The sequence below is a fragment of the Choloepus didactylus genome, chromosome 22 (genome assembly GCF_015220235.1).
Source record: "Choloepus didactylus isolate mChoDid1 chromosome 22, mChoDid1.pri, whole genome shotgun sequence".
NCBI classification, from domain to species: Eukaryota; Metazoa; Chordata; class Mammalia; order Pilosa; family Megalonychidae; genus Choloepus; species Choloepus didactylus.
The window spans coordinates 25,391,516-25,411,060 of NC_051328.1; positions in this window are offsets into that span (position 1 = coordinate 25,391,516).

The following is a 19,545-nucleotide window of genomic DNA, read 5'->3' on the forward strand; positions in this document are numbered from 1 at the left end:
ACCCTTCCCCCATGGCAGGCTTAGCTGCAAAACCTCACTGGTAGAGAGCAGGCATGGCAGTCTCTGAGCAAGCAAATATAGCTCAGCTAAGCTCCAACTGGGGTTTTAACTAACAAAAGTGGACTGCTGAATACAAGCTATAAACCCCCAACAAGCAAACAGAGGTTTTTAATGATGACTGACCTTAAAGAACCAGAAGATTCATCTGGCCTGGGAGGAGGAGCCCAGAAGATCAGGTGTTACCTCTAGCCAATGAGTGAAACTGGGGGGCCATGTACTGGCTCTGAAAGGGGGTTTTCTGGCCCTCTTCCTCTCTCTCAACATGAGCGGCTCAGAAGAGAGAGCTGCAGCCATTTTCAGTTTGCAGCGCTCTCACCCAGGTGGATGGAGATAACAGAGTCAGAGAGACAGTTTAAATGCAGATGATAACTCCCTAGGCGGTGTATGTTCCCTAAGAGTAAGGAGGTGGGGCCCAGTTTCCCCTTCAGAACCAGACCCCAGAGCCTGGGGGAAAACAGCCAAAACAGAAACTGAAGGCAAAACACATCTCCTTGCACCAGTCGGGAGTGACAGGCTGACAGGCGCCAGCTACTGGACAGGTTAGGAAAAGCACAGTGACTGGAAACTTCACAGGAAACTCAGTCATTCATCCTGAATATAACCCCATTCTGAGACCTGAATGCATTCTGGTCTGGGAAAGCCTGACTGAGGTAACCAAGAAAACCAGATGCCCAGACAATAAAAAACTACAATCTATACTAGGAGAAACAAAGATGTTGCCCCAGTCAAAGGAACCAACTTATACCTCAATCAAGATACAGTTGAGATATTGTTTCACTTCAATGAAATAATCTATTAAAGGTGTTCAAAGAAATATGCTAAATCAAATCAAAAAACCAAATCAATGATTTCACGGAAGATGTAACAAAAGAGATGAAGGCTATAAAGAAAACACTAGGTGAACATAAGGTAGAAATAGGAAGTTTGAAAAAACTGGCAGAATCTAGGGAAATGAAAGGCACAACACAAGAGATGAAAAATACAATGGATACATACAATAACATATCTCAAGAGGCAGAAGAAAACACCCAGGAACTGGAGAACAAGACACCTGAAATCCTACACACAAAAGAACAGACAGGGAAAAGAATGGAAAAATATGAGCAATGTCTCAGGGAATTGAATGACAACATGAAAGCATAAATGTACATGTCATGGGTGTCCCAGAAGGAGAAGAGAAGGGAAAGGGGGAAGAAGCAATAATAGAGGGCATGATCAATGAAAATTTCCCATCTCTTATGAAAGACATAAAATTACAGATCCAAGAAGTGCAGCCTACCCCAAACAGAATAGATCTGAATAGGCCTACACCAAGACACTTGATAATCAGATTATCAAATGTCAAAGACAAAGAGAGAATCCCGAAAGCAGCAAGAGAAAAATGATCCATCATATACATAGGAAGCTTGATAAGACTGTGCAGATTTCTCAGTAGAAACCATGGAGGCAAGAAGGAAGTGGTGTGATATATTTAAGATACTAAAAGAGAAAAACAGCCAACCAAGAATCTTATATCTGGAAAAACTGTCCTTCAGATATGAGAGAGAACTTGAAATATTCTCTGACAAACAGACAATGAGAGAGTTTCTGAACAAGATACCTGCTCTACAGGAAATGCTAAAGGGAGCACTACAGACTGATAGGAAAAGACAGGAGTGAGAGGTTTGGACCACAGTTTTTGGTGATGATAGCACAGCAATGTAAGTACACTGAACAAAGATGACTGTGAGTATGGTTGAAAGAGGAAGGTTAGGAGCATGTGGGACACCAGAAGGAAAGAGTAAAGATGAAGACTGGGACTATATAACTCAGTGAAATCTAGAGTGTTCAACAATTGTGATAAAATGTACAAATATGTTTTTACATGAGGGAGAACAAATGAATGTCAGCCTTGCAAGGTGTTAAAAAATGGTGGTATTGGGGAAAAATACAATCAAAGCAAACTAGAGACTACAGTTAACGGAAAAAAAAAAGGAATGGTATATGGCATTATAAAGCATAAATATTAATAGGTGAATGAACGTATGTATATCCACCACTCAACTGAAGCCTTCTGTGTGACCCTCTCCAAATCTTTCTCCCTGCCTTCCAGTGAGAATCTTTCCCTTTTAAAAAAATTAGTTTCAGTACATGTGTATAAGTCCCTGTTCCAGTTTGCTAATGCTGCCAGAACGCAAAATACCAGAAATGGGTTGGCTTTTATAAAAGGGGGTTTATTTGGTTACACAGTTAGTCTTAAGGCCATAAAGTGTCCAAGGTAAGCATCGACAGTCAGTGATCTTCACTGGAGGATGGCCAATGGCAACCGGAAAACCTCTGTTAGGTGGGAAGGCACATAGCCGGCATCTGTTCCAGAGTTCTGGTTTCAAAATGGCTTTCTCCCCAGATGTTCCTCTCTCAGCTCCTGTGCATTCTTCAAAGTGTCCCTCTTGGTTGTAGCAAGCTCCCTCCTTCTGTCTGAGCTTATATAGTGCTCTAGTAAACTAATCAAGGCCCATGCTGAATGGGCAGGACCACACCTCCATGGAAATTATCCAATCAGAGTTATCACCTACAGTTGGGTGGGTCTCATCTCCATGGAAATAATCAAAGAATTACAATCTAGTAAACACTAATACATCTACCCATACAAGATTGCATCAAAAATAATGGTGTTTTGGGGGACATAATATATTCAAACTGGCACAGTCCCCAAACAAATATAATATTTATTCTTGACGTTACTGAATTTTATATAAATGGAATAATACTTTATATAATCCTCTGGATGTTACTTTTATTTCTTTCACCTCTGTGAGGTTCATCCATGTTGATATATGCTATAGTCAATTCATTTCCTTTGCTGTATGAATATATCATTCTTAATTCATTCTACTGTGACATTCTATTTGTTTCTGGATTTTTCGTGTTACAAAGAATATTGCTGCGAATATTCCTGTACCTGACCCCTGGTGTGTATGCAAAAGAGTTTCTCTGGGGTGTAAACCAAGCAGAAGAATTGCTGGGTCATAGGGTATATATGTCTTTAGTTTTACTAAATTGTGTTAAATTGTTTTCTTGTTCTCAGGATTCTCTTCCTCTTCCTTCTCCTCTTCAATTCTGATTTTGTTTTAATGATGTAATAGCTTCTTAAATCTCTTTGAGATTATTGAGTTAAGCATTCTCTACTGTTTTCTGCATTAACCTTTTCACTAGGGCTATTTCTCTGATTTCTTAGTTGTTTCCTCTCTTTCAATTAGCTGATAATCTTCATGTGTATAGTAATGTTTCATTCATTGTTTCCTGGTATTTTAAAACTAAGAACTGTATCTAGTGGTTCCCCAAAATGACTATACTTTAAGTTCACCAGAAGGCTTTGTTAAAAATGCAGACCCCTATGGACTACCCCAGGAGATTCTGATTTGGAAGTTCTGGGGTAAGACCCAGGAATCTATCTTACTTTTTAAGACAAGTGTCCAATACTTTGACACTACTAGTTCATATAGACCAGAATGTGGGAACCTCCAATCTGGATTGTTCAGTAATTGTACCTAGTGCAGGCTCATGCTGGCTGCTGTTATGTATTTTTCTGTCCAGTTTTTCTGGTATATCTGCTGGTACCTTACTGGGGTGGGGGCGGTATTCCTTCCCCCATTTACAAACAATAGATAGGAGCATGCCATCAAGCATTTCCTCTGTGAGTAGAAAAGTTAGTTGCAGTGGGCTGACAGGTGGGCTTGTTTAAGAGTATACCATAGGCACTGAATAAACACACACACACACACACATACACATGGATTTGAATATTTATTTTCAATTTGCTTATTTTTATTCTTTACTGTTTTCAAATGAGTGAAGTCAAACTCCACCATTGGAGGAAAGAATCCTCCACAAATCTGCCCTCATTTCAGATAACATTTGCGAGTTCAGGGGTCCCTAGGGCCACCTTCACTTTTGGCTAGCTGACTACAAATAAGGGGACCTCATAGACTCTTTCAAATTCAGTAATTCACTAGGAACAACTTGCAGACTCAGGAAAGTGTTATACTTGTAATTACAGGTTTATTATATTAAAAGGATACAAATCAGAATCAGCCATAAGGAGAGATGCATAGGTTGAGGTCTGGGAGGGTCTCAGATGCCAACCTTCTATTCTGGCACAGCAATGTGTGATAGTACTTGAAGAATATTATCAACCAGAGAAGGTCACCTGAACTTCAGAGACCTTAGTTTTTACTGAGACTTTGTTGAAAAGGCATGATTGATTAAATCATTGATCATGCCCCCTTCCCCTCCTCAGAGGTTAGGCTGATATGTGGAGCAAAGCCCCAGTCCTCTAACCACATGGTTGGTTTTTCTGGCAAGGCCAGTATCCTTTATGTTAGCATAAATTATGGAGGGGCCCACCATGAGTGTTCTCCTTAGCAAAAACTCTCAGATGTGGTTCTGAGGGGCCATCCATGGCACTCCTCTCACTTAGGAAATTCCAAAGTTTAGAGATTACTTTCTAGGATCCAGGACAAAGACCAGACTTCTCTTTGGAGACCAAATTCCATACTATACACTGATTCATAAGCTAACAATTAAGGCTATTACTTTGCCTCTGGTCATAGCTTTAGGTATACCTTCTAAGTGTTGTGGGAGTGGCATCATCATTGTTGCTATTTCCTAAATAATCTGTGAATATGGCTAGAAGATCTTAATTAGGAGTCTCTAAAAAGGTTCAAGATATTGAAGACTTTTTTGTTTTGCTTTGCTTATACATAAAGGTTTATTGCACTGCAGACAGATAATGCGAATAATTTCTACTATTTGGAGTAAGTATTTGTTTATAGGTAATATATGGTAAAATGTTTATATTCCATGAATATTAAAATGTTTGTTTTGTGTGTGGGTGACTATATATATTGTTATTTATATTTTAACTAACCTGATAGATGTACACGTTGGTGTTTCTTGTGTTTTTGTTAAGTTTTTCTTGTACTTTTAAATCTATTTTTCTATTTCAGGGCATTGTAATTCAGTGTAGAAAAGTTAATGACTGTTACATCTTCAATATATATTGTTCCTTTTATCAATATGATGATGCCCTCTTTAATCATTTAATTTTATTTTCCTTGAATTTTGCTTTTACTGATAGTAGTATAGAAACTATCACTCTTTTGGTTTATTAGTCTGCTATATCTTTGTTCTTTAATTTTTCAACTTTTCTGTGACTTACTAAGTTATTATCTTTTTAAATTTTTAAATCTAAGAATTTTTATCCTTTGATAGGAGCTTTTAACTCATTTATATTTATTATTAAAATTGGTAGGTTAATTCATTTTATTCTTGTTGGTTTCAAAGCTTTTTATTTTTCATAATGGACTTTTGCTGTTTCCTGTATTTTGGACCATGGACTGTGTATTATTTGTTTTTTATCTTTGCCAGTATTTTGGAAGTTACATATACTGACTTTACTTCTGTAAGAGGTAACCATGGTTTTTCAAAGCATTTATTACTAAATATATTTTTTCTAATTTTCAAATCTGACTGAAACAATAGCTTAAACAAAACACTAATTGTCAGCATTCTTTGGCTGCTGTTGCTAACAAGTTAATGATAGGGGAAAGAAACATTTTCTGGGTGACAGCCCCTACCCTGACTCTTGCTAGTTACCACAGAAACCAGCAGGGGAAAAGAACACCCATTGCTGCATGTGAGAAGAGTACTAAAAATGTATTGGAGCTAGAAAAGATTCAGGGAAGTTAAACTAAAACAATTAAAGCAGTTGAGCAGCCTCCATATAAAGATAAATTTTTAAATAATAGATTTATAGTTCCACTGGTAGGACAGAACTGAACTGAAGGAAGCTGCCTCAATATGAAGTTTTAATTTTTTTGACATAATGAATTTCTTTTCAAAATCCCATTAATTAATCCAAAATACCATTACATGCCTCTCATTGACCCCTATAAAAATAGGATATGGAAATTATTGCTCTTTGACCAGAGATACAGAGATAAGCCAGAAATATTTTAAATATGTTCTTACTTGATTTGGAAATAGTCTTTTGACTTAGAAGTGATCAAAATGGTTCAGACCTTCAGCAAATCTGTTTTCATTCTTTGAGTTAAATTTACCTCAAAATGTTCTGTTCTGAGATTAAGTTTTTCTAAGATGCCTGATGTCTGCATTTCTACCTTTGAGATTGTATGGAATAGCACAAAATAAAGGCATAGGAAAATGAGGGAAAATTTTTTAAAGGATCCACTGAATATTAAAGGAATTGAGAAATGGAGAACTGATTAGCTAGTGACACAATTAGCTAGGATTCTTGGTCAGTTCAGTGTGGCAATGACGGGCATTTTTCTGGAACTTTTCAAGGAACCAGGTAAGGAAGATGGCTTACCTGCTGGTTTTGGTAAGCAAAAAAATGTGTTCTATCAGAATACATACATATTTCAGAACTATGACTTCCCATCATATTTTGTATATTGGTGATGACTCAGTAAAAGGTCCAGTTCCTGCAATTTTTTTTTTTTGCATCTTCAAATCTCAAAGGAATATTTTAGAAGAGTTTGTTACAAAGTGAATTTAGAGTGCATTATGCTTATGTCAACAATTTTGATAGTCCAATATTTATAGCCATGTGGGAATATTACTAAGCAGATTGTTTGTATTGTCGAGTGGTGTTTCTTAAATAAAGTGCTTATTCCCCAACACCAGTAGGTGAGGCTCATCTGGTGAAAGTGACTCTTCAGAGTACACCTTAAATGTGAAAGAAACTCTTTGACCAAAGAATTCTGATCATTAGTAAATTCTGTTGAAAACAATTATGCTAGGCATTTCTATATTGGTTACTTTGAAAAAAAAATTTATAAAGCCCACTCAGAAATACCTTTTTTTCTTCTTGTATTTTAAAGAAAAAATGGAAGTCAAGTTTAGAAATACTACACCTTTTAGGAACGCGGCCTAGTGGGAGGAAAGCAACACATGGAAGAGAGTTTCAGGATATTTATGCTCCTTCACAAATAACACACTTTTCCAAGTTAAAAAGGTCTGATTAACTTTGTCTACGTATTTTTTGGCATTCTCCACATTTCTCTAGTAGCTGAGGATTTTATAATTTCTGTGTGCTCCAGTTTTGAATCAGGAAGTGTGTAGCATGAAGATTGGATGGTAGTTCTCAGATAAGAGTTATCAGCCCATGAGGGAAACAACCACATTGCACACAGCTTTAAAGATCAAGTTGTTCACATTATGCCCATTCTCTCTTTTATTTCTGCCCATTGTGCTACCTGTTTATAAGGGCTAATAGTTTAGTTGGTGACTTGCAATGATATTCTTCGTGAATGTAATGTGTTTTGTCTTAATTAGTCTTAATTAGGAAAGTCATTCCAACAGGCCCTGACAATGCAGAGAGTACTTATTGGATGTAGCCCCTATGAATTTTATTTTTTTTAATTGAATTGTGATTTTTCTGGGAGGCAATAATAGCAAAAGGTATCTGTTTCCAAAAAAATTTGGGAAACAAAGGAGGGTTTTCAAGCAACCAAAATGAACATGGATTTGAAGTAAATGAAAAGAGGGAAAACCAAAATGACTGCAAGTGTTTCACAAGTCTCAAGGTATATATACTTATTTATGTTCCATTGTTTGTGACATAGCATATGATGTCACCCAGTACTGGTCCCCGGAGAGAACCTGAGTGATCTCAGTGTTAACCATGGTGCAATGGACTATGCCAAAAGTTTGAAGAGAAACACATGGATCCTGGTATGCTCCAGTATCTAATCATATACTGAGTAGTGGAAGATTGTTGAATAATAGGAGCAGGAGAAAAACCCTGGCATGTCTCTTGTTGAAATTCAATCCCCTCGTTTTACCCCTACATTCTCTTTTCAACAGTTTGAAAATTTTTCAGTCACTTTTTTTTTTTTTTTAGGATACAGTGAATTTTATCACAATTTTGTCAATCAAAACCACATGTGCTTGCTCCATGATGACAGAGAATAGCAAAATCGTGTTTGTTAAGACCAAAACTCAGGTTATAAATAACTGGGGTGCAATGTGAAATCTAATGTTCTTCAAAAGAAACAATAAACATTGCCGAAAAATTTAATTTGAGGATTAACTCAAATTCTCCAGTGAACTTTTTGGAGAAAACCATACGAATGGTGTCTTTGTGTTTCAATGACCTTTTTCTTTCTCCCATCAGATCAATTCTATTTTTCTATATTGAGGCCATGATAAGAAGGAATTGCCTGTAAACGACCTCACACTCACATGGTGTAGGCTAAGCTCCTCCCATGTGGGCTATGGTCATGACCATGTTTTAGAGCAGGGCTCAGCAAATTTCTGTCTGCAGGCCAAATCTGGCCCCAGGCCTGTTTTTGTGAATAAAGTTTTATTGGAATAGAACCACATCCATCCATTTGCTTATTGACTATGTCTGCTTTTACCTTCTAAAGGCACAGTTGAGTAGTTGTGATGGAGATTGAGTGACCAGAAAAGCCTAAAATACTTAATATCTGGCAATTTACAGAAATAGTTTATTAACCCATTTTAGATGACCACAAATATTCAGACAAAATGCAATAAAATAACTGACTTCTGCAGAACAAGGATTAAAAAGAATTGCAATAATTCAGAAACATTTCTTCCTGATTCTCGGGTTATGACACTTTTTTTCTGGGGGTGCCAGGCAAACTAATCCTGCATATGTGACAAAGGCCATCAGCATCCACTCAAAGACCCCCTTCCTCTATTACTGAAATTGTTTGCTCTTGGGTTTGGCTACTGCTAGACCTTCTCTGTATGCCGCTTACCCACATCCTGGTTCTAAAAATGCCTGGCTACCACCTAAATAGTAGCTGCTCTGAGGAGCATGGGAGCTTCAAGTTGTTCATTTGACATCATCACTGTGGAATGGTTTTTTCCAGTATTTGAATCCAAGGGTAGTTAAGGACTAGTCACAGCCTTGCCTTTAGAAAGTGATGAATGTTAGCGTGTCATTTTGTCTGTTTTTATTTTTAGCTTTAGAACTCGTTTGATTTTTGGAATGCTATCAATTTTAATATGATTGCCCAAAGAGAACAAAAGAAATCGTATCTTAAGCAAGATCTTTGATCACTTAATTGATGAATTAAAGACTCTCGAAGGCTGTACACCAGACGGAATGCTTCAGATTTACCAGTAATTTTAGAAGCGCTTTGTTATTAGTTCCTTATTTCCAGCCATCTTGTGAAAGGTATTTCAAAATGTATATTAAAGTCAAAGCCAAGCTGCCCCTCTTCTCCAACGGTTACAGAGCTCCAGGGAACTTTTCTAGGAAGGCAATGTCAGGATATTTGGAAAGGTTAATTTATCTCCAGGTGATAGGAACCAGGTTCTGTCCGTTTGAAACTGAAAGAATGGAAGGGGGAGGCAGACAAAAATGAGACACTGGGAAAAAAATAAAGGCTACATAACTAGAGAAAATAACCACGAAATGTGTAAGGCCTGTGGGCCTTTGCTTAAAAGAAATCAGGCTTGGGGCAGTTAAAAATTTAAATGGTAATATAAAAGGTCTCTACTCTGATTAGATATTTTCGGGTGATTAATGCTCCCGCCATCCCTTGCATCATTGTTGGTAAGTGTGGGGATGGTAATGATTTTGGCAGGCTGGTTTGATTTTGTTTCACTTATCTAAGAAAGCTGAGATGGCAAGTTAATTTCTCAGCAGCTGCTCCCAGTTTTGACTTGTTTGTATGTCTGAATTATAGAACATCTTTTGAACTCGCCCCTGCCACTCAGTGAATAAGCAGAAAAGACTGTGGCCAAGGAAATCGCGGGCACCAAGCGCTCCTGGTGCCTTTGTGCTTTGCAGCATGAAGAGTGGAGGGGGAAAAGACTGATATGTCTGGAAGCAGAAAAAGAGAAACAAAGTCTTTACTATGCATATAACCATAGCCAAAATATCGATTTTTTTTTTTTTTTTAACTTGGAGACTGCAGATTTAATTGGGGCATCTTTACCTGATTCTAGAGAGGCAGTACAAAGAGCACTGAACTGTGAGCCAAAGGCTTGAGTTTTGGTAAAGATACTTTGAGTCCATATTCTGAATCCCTCTGTAATTTTGATATGTTGAGTATATGAATAGTTACATTTCCCAGTGGCAGAGACAGACAGTTATAGAGCTTATTTGGCCATAGTATTATCTTCCTAGAGCTGCCATAACAAACTGCCACAAGCTATGTGGCTTAAAACAACGGAAGTTTATTCTCTCATCGTTCTGGAGGCTAGAAGCCTGAAATCAAGCTGTCAGCATGGCCATGCCCCTCCAAAGGCTCTAGGGAGGAATCCTTTCTTGCCTCTTCTAGTGTCTGGAGGCTGCTGGCCGTCCTTGACATTGTAGCTTCATCTCCTCAATCTCTGCCTCTGTCTTAGCATGGCCTTCTTCCCTGCATGTCTGTGACTCTGTGTCTCTCCTCTTCGAAGGATACCAGTCATTGTATTTAGGAGCTACCTGTATCCATATGACCCCAACTTAAATAATTATATCTGCAAAGTCCCTATTACCAAATAAGGTTGTATTTTGAGGTTATGGTGAACATGAACTTTGGGGGATACTATTCAAACCAGTGCAGCTGGTTTTCTTTGAGAGGCATGGGGAGTAGGCTATGCTTTTCTGATGTGGGAGAGGAGAATTAGATAAATGTGTCATGCCCAGACCTCTCTGAAACACTTAGACCCATCTAGACATTTGAATTTAGTTTTGGGGGCCACATTTTAAGAGGTATATTACAAATTAGAATATGTACAGGATGGTGAGAGACTTGAAACCAGTATTCACTCATTCAATGAATTTTTTTGAGTGTTTATCATGTGTACTAGCCATTAGAAATACAACAGTAAGAGACAAGATATAGAACCTCCTATCATGGAGCTTATGGTCTAAAGGGGAAACCAGGACAGGTTTACAAACACACACACTCAAATGACTAGCCTCCTGGGGGAGCTGTGATAAATAGGTTACAGTGGGAGGGTTCTAATTTAGATAGACAGTCAGAAACAGTATCTCTGAGGAAACAATATTTAAACTGAGGGCTGAAGGATGTGGAGGAGCAGGGTAAAGAACATTCTAAAAGTGTGCAATGGTCCTGAGATGGGAAAGAACTTGACATGTTCTAGGAACTGAAAGCAGCATACTGCTACTCTAATACAGTCAAAGAGATGGGGTGGCGGGGGAGGAGTGGGGGTTGGGAAAGTGATGTAGTATCAGAGAAGGAGGATTGGGTCAGATCATCTAAGGCCTTAAGAGCCATGGGCCAGGAGGCTGCTTTTTTTTTTTTTCCTGAGTGTCACAGGAAGCTGCCAAGGCTTTCAAGCAAGGGAGTAACATGATCTGCTTGATATTTAGAATGACTCTTCTTGGCTCCCATATGAAGAGAGGCTGAAAAAGAGTAGGGTAGAAGGGGAAGGGGGCAATTAGGAGACAGCATTAGCCCAGGCAGAAAATTTGGGCAGCTGAGATGAAGAAAAATGGATGGATATGTACACATTGAAAAGAAAAAGCTGCACTTGTGTTGGACTGATGGTAAAGGTGAGGGATGGTGAGGAAACTGATGCCTCCTAGCCCATGGCTCTTAAGGCCTTAGATGATCTGACCCAAACCTCCCTCTCTGATACTACGTCACTCTCCCAACCCCCACTCCTCCCCCGCCACTCCATCTCTTATACTGCATTAGAGTAGCAGTATGCTGCTGCTTTCAGTTCCTAGAACATGTCAAGCATGAGTTTCAGATGACTGCTATTTGATGCGTTAGGAAGACCAGGGAAGAACAGGTCCAAGTTGTGAAGCAGGGAAAAATCAAGAGGCATGACTGGAGACATTGGAGATGTTAGTCTGGGGAGGCAAAAACTCTGGGGGAGAGAAGTGCTTGATAATCAACTTAAAGTCAGTGGCTCTTAATTATTTGGGGGGGATCAGATTTTTTTAGAATCTGATCACAACTAACAACCATCTCTATGAAAAAGCTCATATATCTAATATTGAATACAATTTTAAGAGGTTCATGGACCACCTAAAGCTGATCCATGTATTGTTCATGGACCTCAGCTTAAGAACCTCTCTTTTAAATACATGAGTAGGTGCTTTTAGGAAAAGGAAAAGGAAAAGGAAAAGGAATTGACCTAGAATCAGCATTGTACGTTAACAATCTCGATTCGAATCTCTTAAGTTTGCTGAGTCTCACATTCCCAATGAGATGAGATTAATAATGCCTGTTTTATTAATTTATATAACTGTTCTAAGATTTATATGAGACAGTGCTTTCTTAATTAATGATCCTGTAACTAAAAATATTTTTAATAAATAGAGCCACAGGGAGGTAGATATGGCTTGAGATGAAGATGACTTTTTAATAATTGGACCATTCTATGATAATTGGACTATCTAGTGAGATTGTGGTTCATGATATTGTTCAAGCAGAATCTGAGTGATGCCTTGTCCACAATGAGTGTTGGACTAGGTGATCTCTAAAGCCCTACCTACCCCATAGATGGTCTGTACCAAAGCCTATTATGTGCAAATGTGTGTGGTTCAGCAGGGAAGTAATTTGTACTAGGAAGCGTTAAATAAATCACTTAATGAATAATTGAGTTACTTTGGCAATGCTGGGTGGCTGCCCCAATTCCAACTCACAGACCTCTTTCCTGTAATTACCTACATCCAAGGGAGGCCACATGTGATACATATACTGGACAATAAGCAAGCAAAAGTTCGTATGGTGGGGCTTCTGAGAGAGCTTTTTGTTTTTCTGATAAAAAGTTAGACCTAGGTGGTAAGCATGTTTTGTACTTTGTTCTTTTCTTTTAACCTCCTTCTGGTTTTCTGTCCTATAGTGTGGTAGTGATGCCAGGAAATGAAACAGCCATCTTGTGATCATCAAGTAACAGTCATGAAGCTGTTAAGTAACATCCATGAGACAAAGATAAGAGAATCATAGACATCGTTGAGCCTCTAGGTTGGAGTAAGCTATATATAGCCCACAGGCCAAATCTGTCCTCCTGCCTGTTTAAAAAAAAACTTTAAGCTTTATTGAGATACAATTAACATACCATGAAACTTACCCATTTAAGGTATATTTTAAAGTATATTTGATAGGGTTGTGCAACCATCATCCCAATCTAATTTTGAAACATTTTGCCCCTCATCCCCATTTATTTATTTTCACTCTTGTTTTTGTTATTTCCTTCCTGTTATAGGTTGGGTTAGTTTGTTCTTTTTCTAGCTTTTTAAGATGCAAGGTTAGGTTATTGATTTGAGATCTTTTGTAAGTGTTTGCAACTCTAAATTTCCTTTTGAGTACTATGCCATACAATTTGGTATGTTGTTTTTTTGTTTTCATTCATCAAAGTATTTTCTAGTTGTCCTTGTGATTTCTTTTTTAACCCATTGGTTATTTAGGATTATGTTATTTATTTTCCACATATCTGTGGATTTCCCAAATTTCCTTGTGTTATTTATTTCTAATTTAATTCTCTTGTGGTTAGAGAATATACTTTGTGATTTCAGTCTTCTTAAATTTATTGAGGCTTGTTTTATGACCTAGCATATGGTCAAGCATGTTCCATATGTGTTTGAGAAAAACATATTCTGCTGCTGTTGGGGTGGAGTATTTTTTATATGTCTTTTTAATATAGTTTATAGTCTCTATTTCCTTTTTGATCATCTGTCTAGTTGTTCTATCTATTACTGAGAATGGGGCTTTGAAGACTCCGTCTATTATTATTGAATTTCCTATTTCTTCCTTCAGTTTTGTAAAATTGAAATTTTTGCTTCATATATTTTGGGACTCTGTTATTAGGTGCATAAGTATTTATAATTGCCGTATATTCCTGTGGACTGATCTTTTTACCATTGTGAAATGTTCCTCTTTATCTCCAGTAAAATTTTTCTTGTTTTAACATCTATTTTGTCTGATATGAGTATAGCCGTTCCAGCTGTTTTATGACTATTGTTTGCAAGATATTTTTTTTTCCAATTTTGACTTTCAACCTATTTGTATCTTTGAATCCAAAGTAAGTTTCCTGTTGATAGCATATGGTTAGATCTTTTAAAAATCTAATCTAACAATTCCTGCCTTATTTTTTGTATTGCTTAATCCAGTCACATTTAATATTATTATTATGATGGTTGGGATTTCAGCAGTCATATTGCTTTTTGTTTTCTATGTGCTTTGTATGTTTTTTGTTTCTTGATTCCTCCTTTACTGTGTTCTTTTATATTAATTAGATACTTTCTAGTGTGACATTTAAATTCCTTTAGTGATTTTTAAATTATATCCTTTTTGAGATTTTTTGTTAGTGGTTGCTCTAGGGTTTACAATTATAACCTTAAGTTATAAATCAGCTTCAGATTTATACTGACTTCATTCCAGTGAAATTTGTAATTAAACTGACTCTATTCCAATAAAATCTAGAAGCTTTATTCCTATATAAGTACATTCCTTCCTCCCATTTTTGTGCTATTATTATACATGTTGTGTCCTTATATGTTAAAATCCCATTAATATATTATTATAATTAATACTTTATACAATCTTATGTCTTTTAAAGAAGCTGAGAGAAGAGAAAACAAATATGTATCTATATGGTTAGCTATATTAATATTCTTGTAACTCTTTTTTGATTCTTTACATTTTTTCTGTGGATTTGAGTTACCCTCTGGTGTCATTTTCTTGCTCCATTATAACTTTGTTCCCACTTGTCTCTTTTGTGCTGTTATTGTCAAAAATAATACATCTTTATATGTTATAAACCCAACAATACAGTTATAGTCATATTGTTTTATGCAATTGCTTTTAAAATCGGTTAAAAGAAGAAGGATGCAATTATACTATCTTTTGTAACTTCCTAAATTAATTACCTTTACTGCTTTTTTAAAAAAATTGTATGAATTTGAATTACTATCTAGTGTCATTTATGTTCAGTCTGAAGAACTTCCTTTACTATTTCTTTGTAAGGTAGTTCTACTAGAAACAAATCCTCTCAGCTTCTGTTCATGTGAGAGTATCTTTTTTTGCCCTCATTTTTGAAGGATAGTTTTGTTGGATATAAGATTCTTGGCTAACAGTCTTTTTACTTTGAGCTCTTTGACTGTCATCTCACTGCTATTTGATCCCCATTGTTTCTGATGGGATGCCAACTCTTAATCTTATTGTATATGATGAATTGTTTTTCTGTGACTGCTTTTTGAGATTTTTTTCTTTACCTTTGGTTTTCATCCTTATGACCATGACTGGGTGTGGATCTCTTTGAGTTATCCTATTTTAAGTTCATTGAGATTCTTGATATGTAGATTAATGTTTTCTTTCAAATTTGGGAAGTTTTCAGCCACTATTCTTTTAAATTTTTTTCTGTCCTTTTCTTTCTCTCCTCTTCTTCTGGTACTCGCATTACATGCCTGTTGATACTTAACAGTATCCCACATTTCTCTGAGGTTCTTTTTTTTCTTTTTTTCTTTTTAAATTTTTATTTCTGTTTTTTCAGATTGCATGATATCTATTGATCTCTCTTCAAATTCATTGGGTCTTTTTCTTCTAATTTTACTGTTAAGCCCCTTTAGTGAATATTTCATTTTGGTTATTGTATTTTTCAACTCCATAATTACCATTTGGTTCTTTTTAATAGTTTCTATGTCTTAACTGATATTCATGTTTTGATGAGTCATTGTCATCTTTTGATTTTTAATCATGTTTTCTTTTAGTTCTTTGATCATATAATAGATGCTTTGCAGTCTTTGATTAGTTCACCATCTAAGCCTCTTACAGGCAGTTTCTATTGTCTGCTTTTTTGTTTTTTTCTTGTGTATGGCTCATACTTTTCTGTTTCTTTGCATGTCTCGTAAATTTTTGGTGAAACCTGGACCTGGGATAGAGCTTCCATTACGTGAATCTGAGGTGGGAGTTAAGGGTGATGGTTCAAATCCCATAGATACTTTTTGTACTTACCAAGATTTAGTAGATTCTCTTGAATGAATGTTTCTCCATATGCTGTATGCAATTAGGACAATTTCCAGAGTTTTTAAATGATTGTTTTAATAATTTTCACCAGTTAATTTGTTGTTTTTCTGGGGGTGTCTGCCAAGCTCCTTTCTTTGCCATTCTGGAAATCTACCACCTGTTTTTTTAAAGTAAGTTTTATTGGAACACAGCCATGCCCGTTAGTTTATATTGTCTATGACTGCTTTCATGCTGCAATTATAGAGTTGAATAGTTGGGACAGAGACTGTATAGCCTGCAAACTGTAAAATATTTATGTAGCCATTTATGAAGATAGTTTGCTGGCCATTGCTCTAAACCAAAAGCAGCAGCTGCTTACCTCTACACTTCTTATGGAACAGGGATCTGCAAGGAAAGAGGTAGTGATAATGAGGGAAAGGGAAGAGCGAGTTTTCCTACCTTAGTACTGTGGGGACATGGTGCCCACCAGTAGCTGGCACAAGGCCCCAGTGGCTGTGCTCTTCTTGCTAGAAGGGCTGACTTTATCCTGACAGGCATTTTGTACCTCACCTAGAGGCTCCTGTTTGCTTGTTTTCCATCTTGGGAATTCTTGCCTTGTGTCAAATCAGATAAAATCCATTTCACATAAAAACCAAAGAATTGCCTCAATTTTCTGTGCCTTGAATTGGCTACTCTTTTTGCTTTATTCCAGTCTTGTATCTTTATGGATTTTTTTTGCGGTTCTTGCCCATTGCCTTACACTCCTAGAAACTACCTTTTCCGTGTTTCTGTCCTGCAGTCTTCTTGGAGCCTAGTGTTGTCTTTAAATCTTTATTTTTGTCTGTTTGAAATCATATGTCATTTCAAGTTTTCTGAGGATTTTGGGGTCTTACTTTCTAAGTGAATTTTCAAAATCCTGTTGGCACCTCAGACCATATTCTACCCCTTTGCATCTCTTTGTTTATTGTTGGACATTGTCCTTCTCTCATTCCATATCACCAGAAAAACACAGCTGTCATATGTAGAAGACTTTTAGTGGAGATTTGAGGGCAAAAAAGGATGATTATATTGCATAGTGGGGAACAAGTTGAAATTAGATACTAACTCCCAGTCTTTTTAAACTTTCCTTGGCCAGCTGAGGGTTTCTCTGTGGCTCTTCTTTGTTTTTCTTCCTCAAACCCCAGCCATGTTGCTGGCCTGGTGCTGCTCTCTGTCTTTGTCTCCCTCGAGTCCTGTGTCCGTATTTCCTTCTCATTCCAAGGTTCTCAAATCTTCTCTGTCCTTCCACTCACTTTTAATCACCCCTCCCTTTACTCCTGCCAAGGGATGAATGAAGATGTTTCTTACTTTATTATGTAGAGAAAATTCTCTGAGAGAACAGGGATAAACTTTTTATTACAAAATTGTCTATCTTTTAATTGGGAAATATTTCAGATACACAGAAATGTATAAGAGGCCCATAAATTCCTGTGTTTAAAATCAGATTTATAAGAGCTTATAATTTTAGTGTATTTGCTTTAGATTTTACCTTATACAGTTTTCTTTACTGGCTTATGAAGATAGTTTGCTGGCCATTGCTCTAAATCAAAACCAGCAGCTGCTTACCTCTATACTTCTTATGGAACAGGGATCTGCAAGGAAAGAGGTAGTGATAATGAGGGAAAGGGAAGAGCGAGTTTTCCTACCTTAGCACTGTGGGGACATGGTGCCCACCAGTAGCTGGCACAAGGCCCCAGTGGCTGTGCTCTTCTTGGCTTCCTACCTCATCAATGGTTAACTGTCTATATGCTGACTGTGATGAGAATACTTATTCTCTACCAGTCCAGAGAAAGTTTTCCTGGATTTCATGACCTGTTTTGTTTAAAATTCCTGTTCTATCAGCTTTATATTCAAAGGCATTTTCCAAGTTCAAAATGAAGCTTTTATGTCCATGTAAAGCAGATTCATTTCCCAAATGACTTTCTAAAATATCATTATTAAAGTCCCTTAGTAGGTACACCTCAAAGCTCCATTTTTTCATGTGAAAAAACTGAGTTTTGGAGAAGGAGAGAAGAAACACTGAAATTAGCCGATGGAAAAAAATTAACATCAACAAGGAAGGTCTACGAATATGACAACCATTCTTTTTGAGAAGTTATGCTCAGTTTTCTTATAGGGAACACTTGAATTCCAGGGAATCTTGCTGCCATTATCGTTAACAGTTAAAGGATTCCTATGAGGTTGCATCTCTTTACATGTCTAAGTTCCAATATTTCATAGTGCTTGAGTCCACAGAGGAAATCAGAGCATCAGAGTATGAGGAGCTGAAAGGAAATGTAGATTTCAGCAATGGAGGACTGAATCCAGTGTTCATGGATTCTTTGGCAAGGTGATACACAAGAATTTTGGAAGGAAATATAAAATTTGGGTTTAAAGACGATGCCCAAGTTCCAGAAAGACTAGAAGGACCTATGATGAGAAAGATGATTGGAAAAATAAAAAGACATTAAATTTTTTTTCAGCTAAGAATATTAACAATACTTCATATTTATTTAATGCTTTATAGTTTATAAATATTTTTACATTTATTATTTCATATGATTGTTATAATAACCCTGAGAAATATTTTTTCTCAATCCTATTTTGTAGATTAAAAAAAAAAGAAAGGGTGCTACCTTTCATTAATCAGTTGCTATGTACTGGTGACTTTACATACTTATTAATTGTCACAACATGGCTATGTGAAGTAGATATCATTAGTATCATTTTACAGCTGAGGAAACTGAGGTTCATGGAATCTAAGTGACCAACTCAGTGTTGCACACAGAAAAGCAGAGCAGGGACTCAAATCTAAATCACTTTCCACCTCTAATGTTAATTTCTTAATCTGAAACTACACATTTGTGCTGTCCAATATGGTACTCCACTAGCCATATTTAAGTTAATTAAAAGTAAATTAAAAATGCACTTCCTCAGTTACACTAGCCACATTTCAGTTGCTCAATAGCCATGTGTATGTGGCTAGTGGGTACCATATTGTACAGTGCAGCCTATGGAATATTTCCATCATCCCAGTGAGTTATATGAACAATGCTGCTATTAAGTCTTGTTACAAGTGCCCATGCTGAAGCACGAAAAGAGTGTGTCAAGAAAATGAGGTAGTAGAACAGAAAGCAATGCCAGTGAATCCACTGTTTTGTTTATGTGTGGGGTGCAGCATATTATTGAGTGTGTATAAGGCAGGCAAGAAGAAAAAAAAGAAAGATCCCTTCATCTCAGCATATGGAAAGTAGCAGAAGGAGATTGTGGGGAGTATATATTGTAAACTTGGTAGTTAGTGAATAAGAATTTGATGCTTGGTTCTATGCTAGGTGCTTCAGGGTACATATTAAAAATAGACATGGTCTAGTGCACAGTTTGTGGATCCTGTGATTTTTCAGAACTCCCAGAAAAGCTGACAAAGAATTGCCTCATGCACTGCATGAGAACCATGCAGATAAAAACCATTCATACTGCCAACACCGTCATACAGAATATTGGCTATTATTTTCTCCCTCAA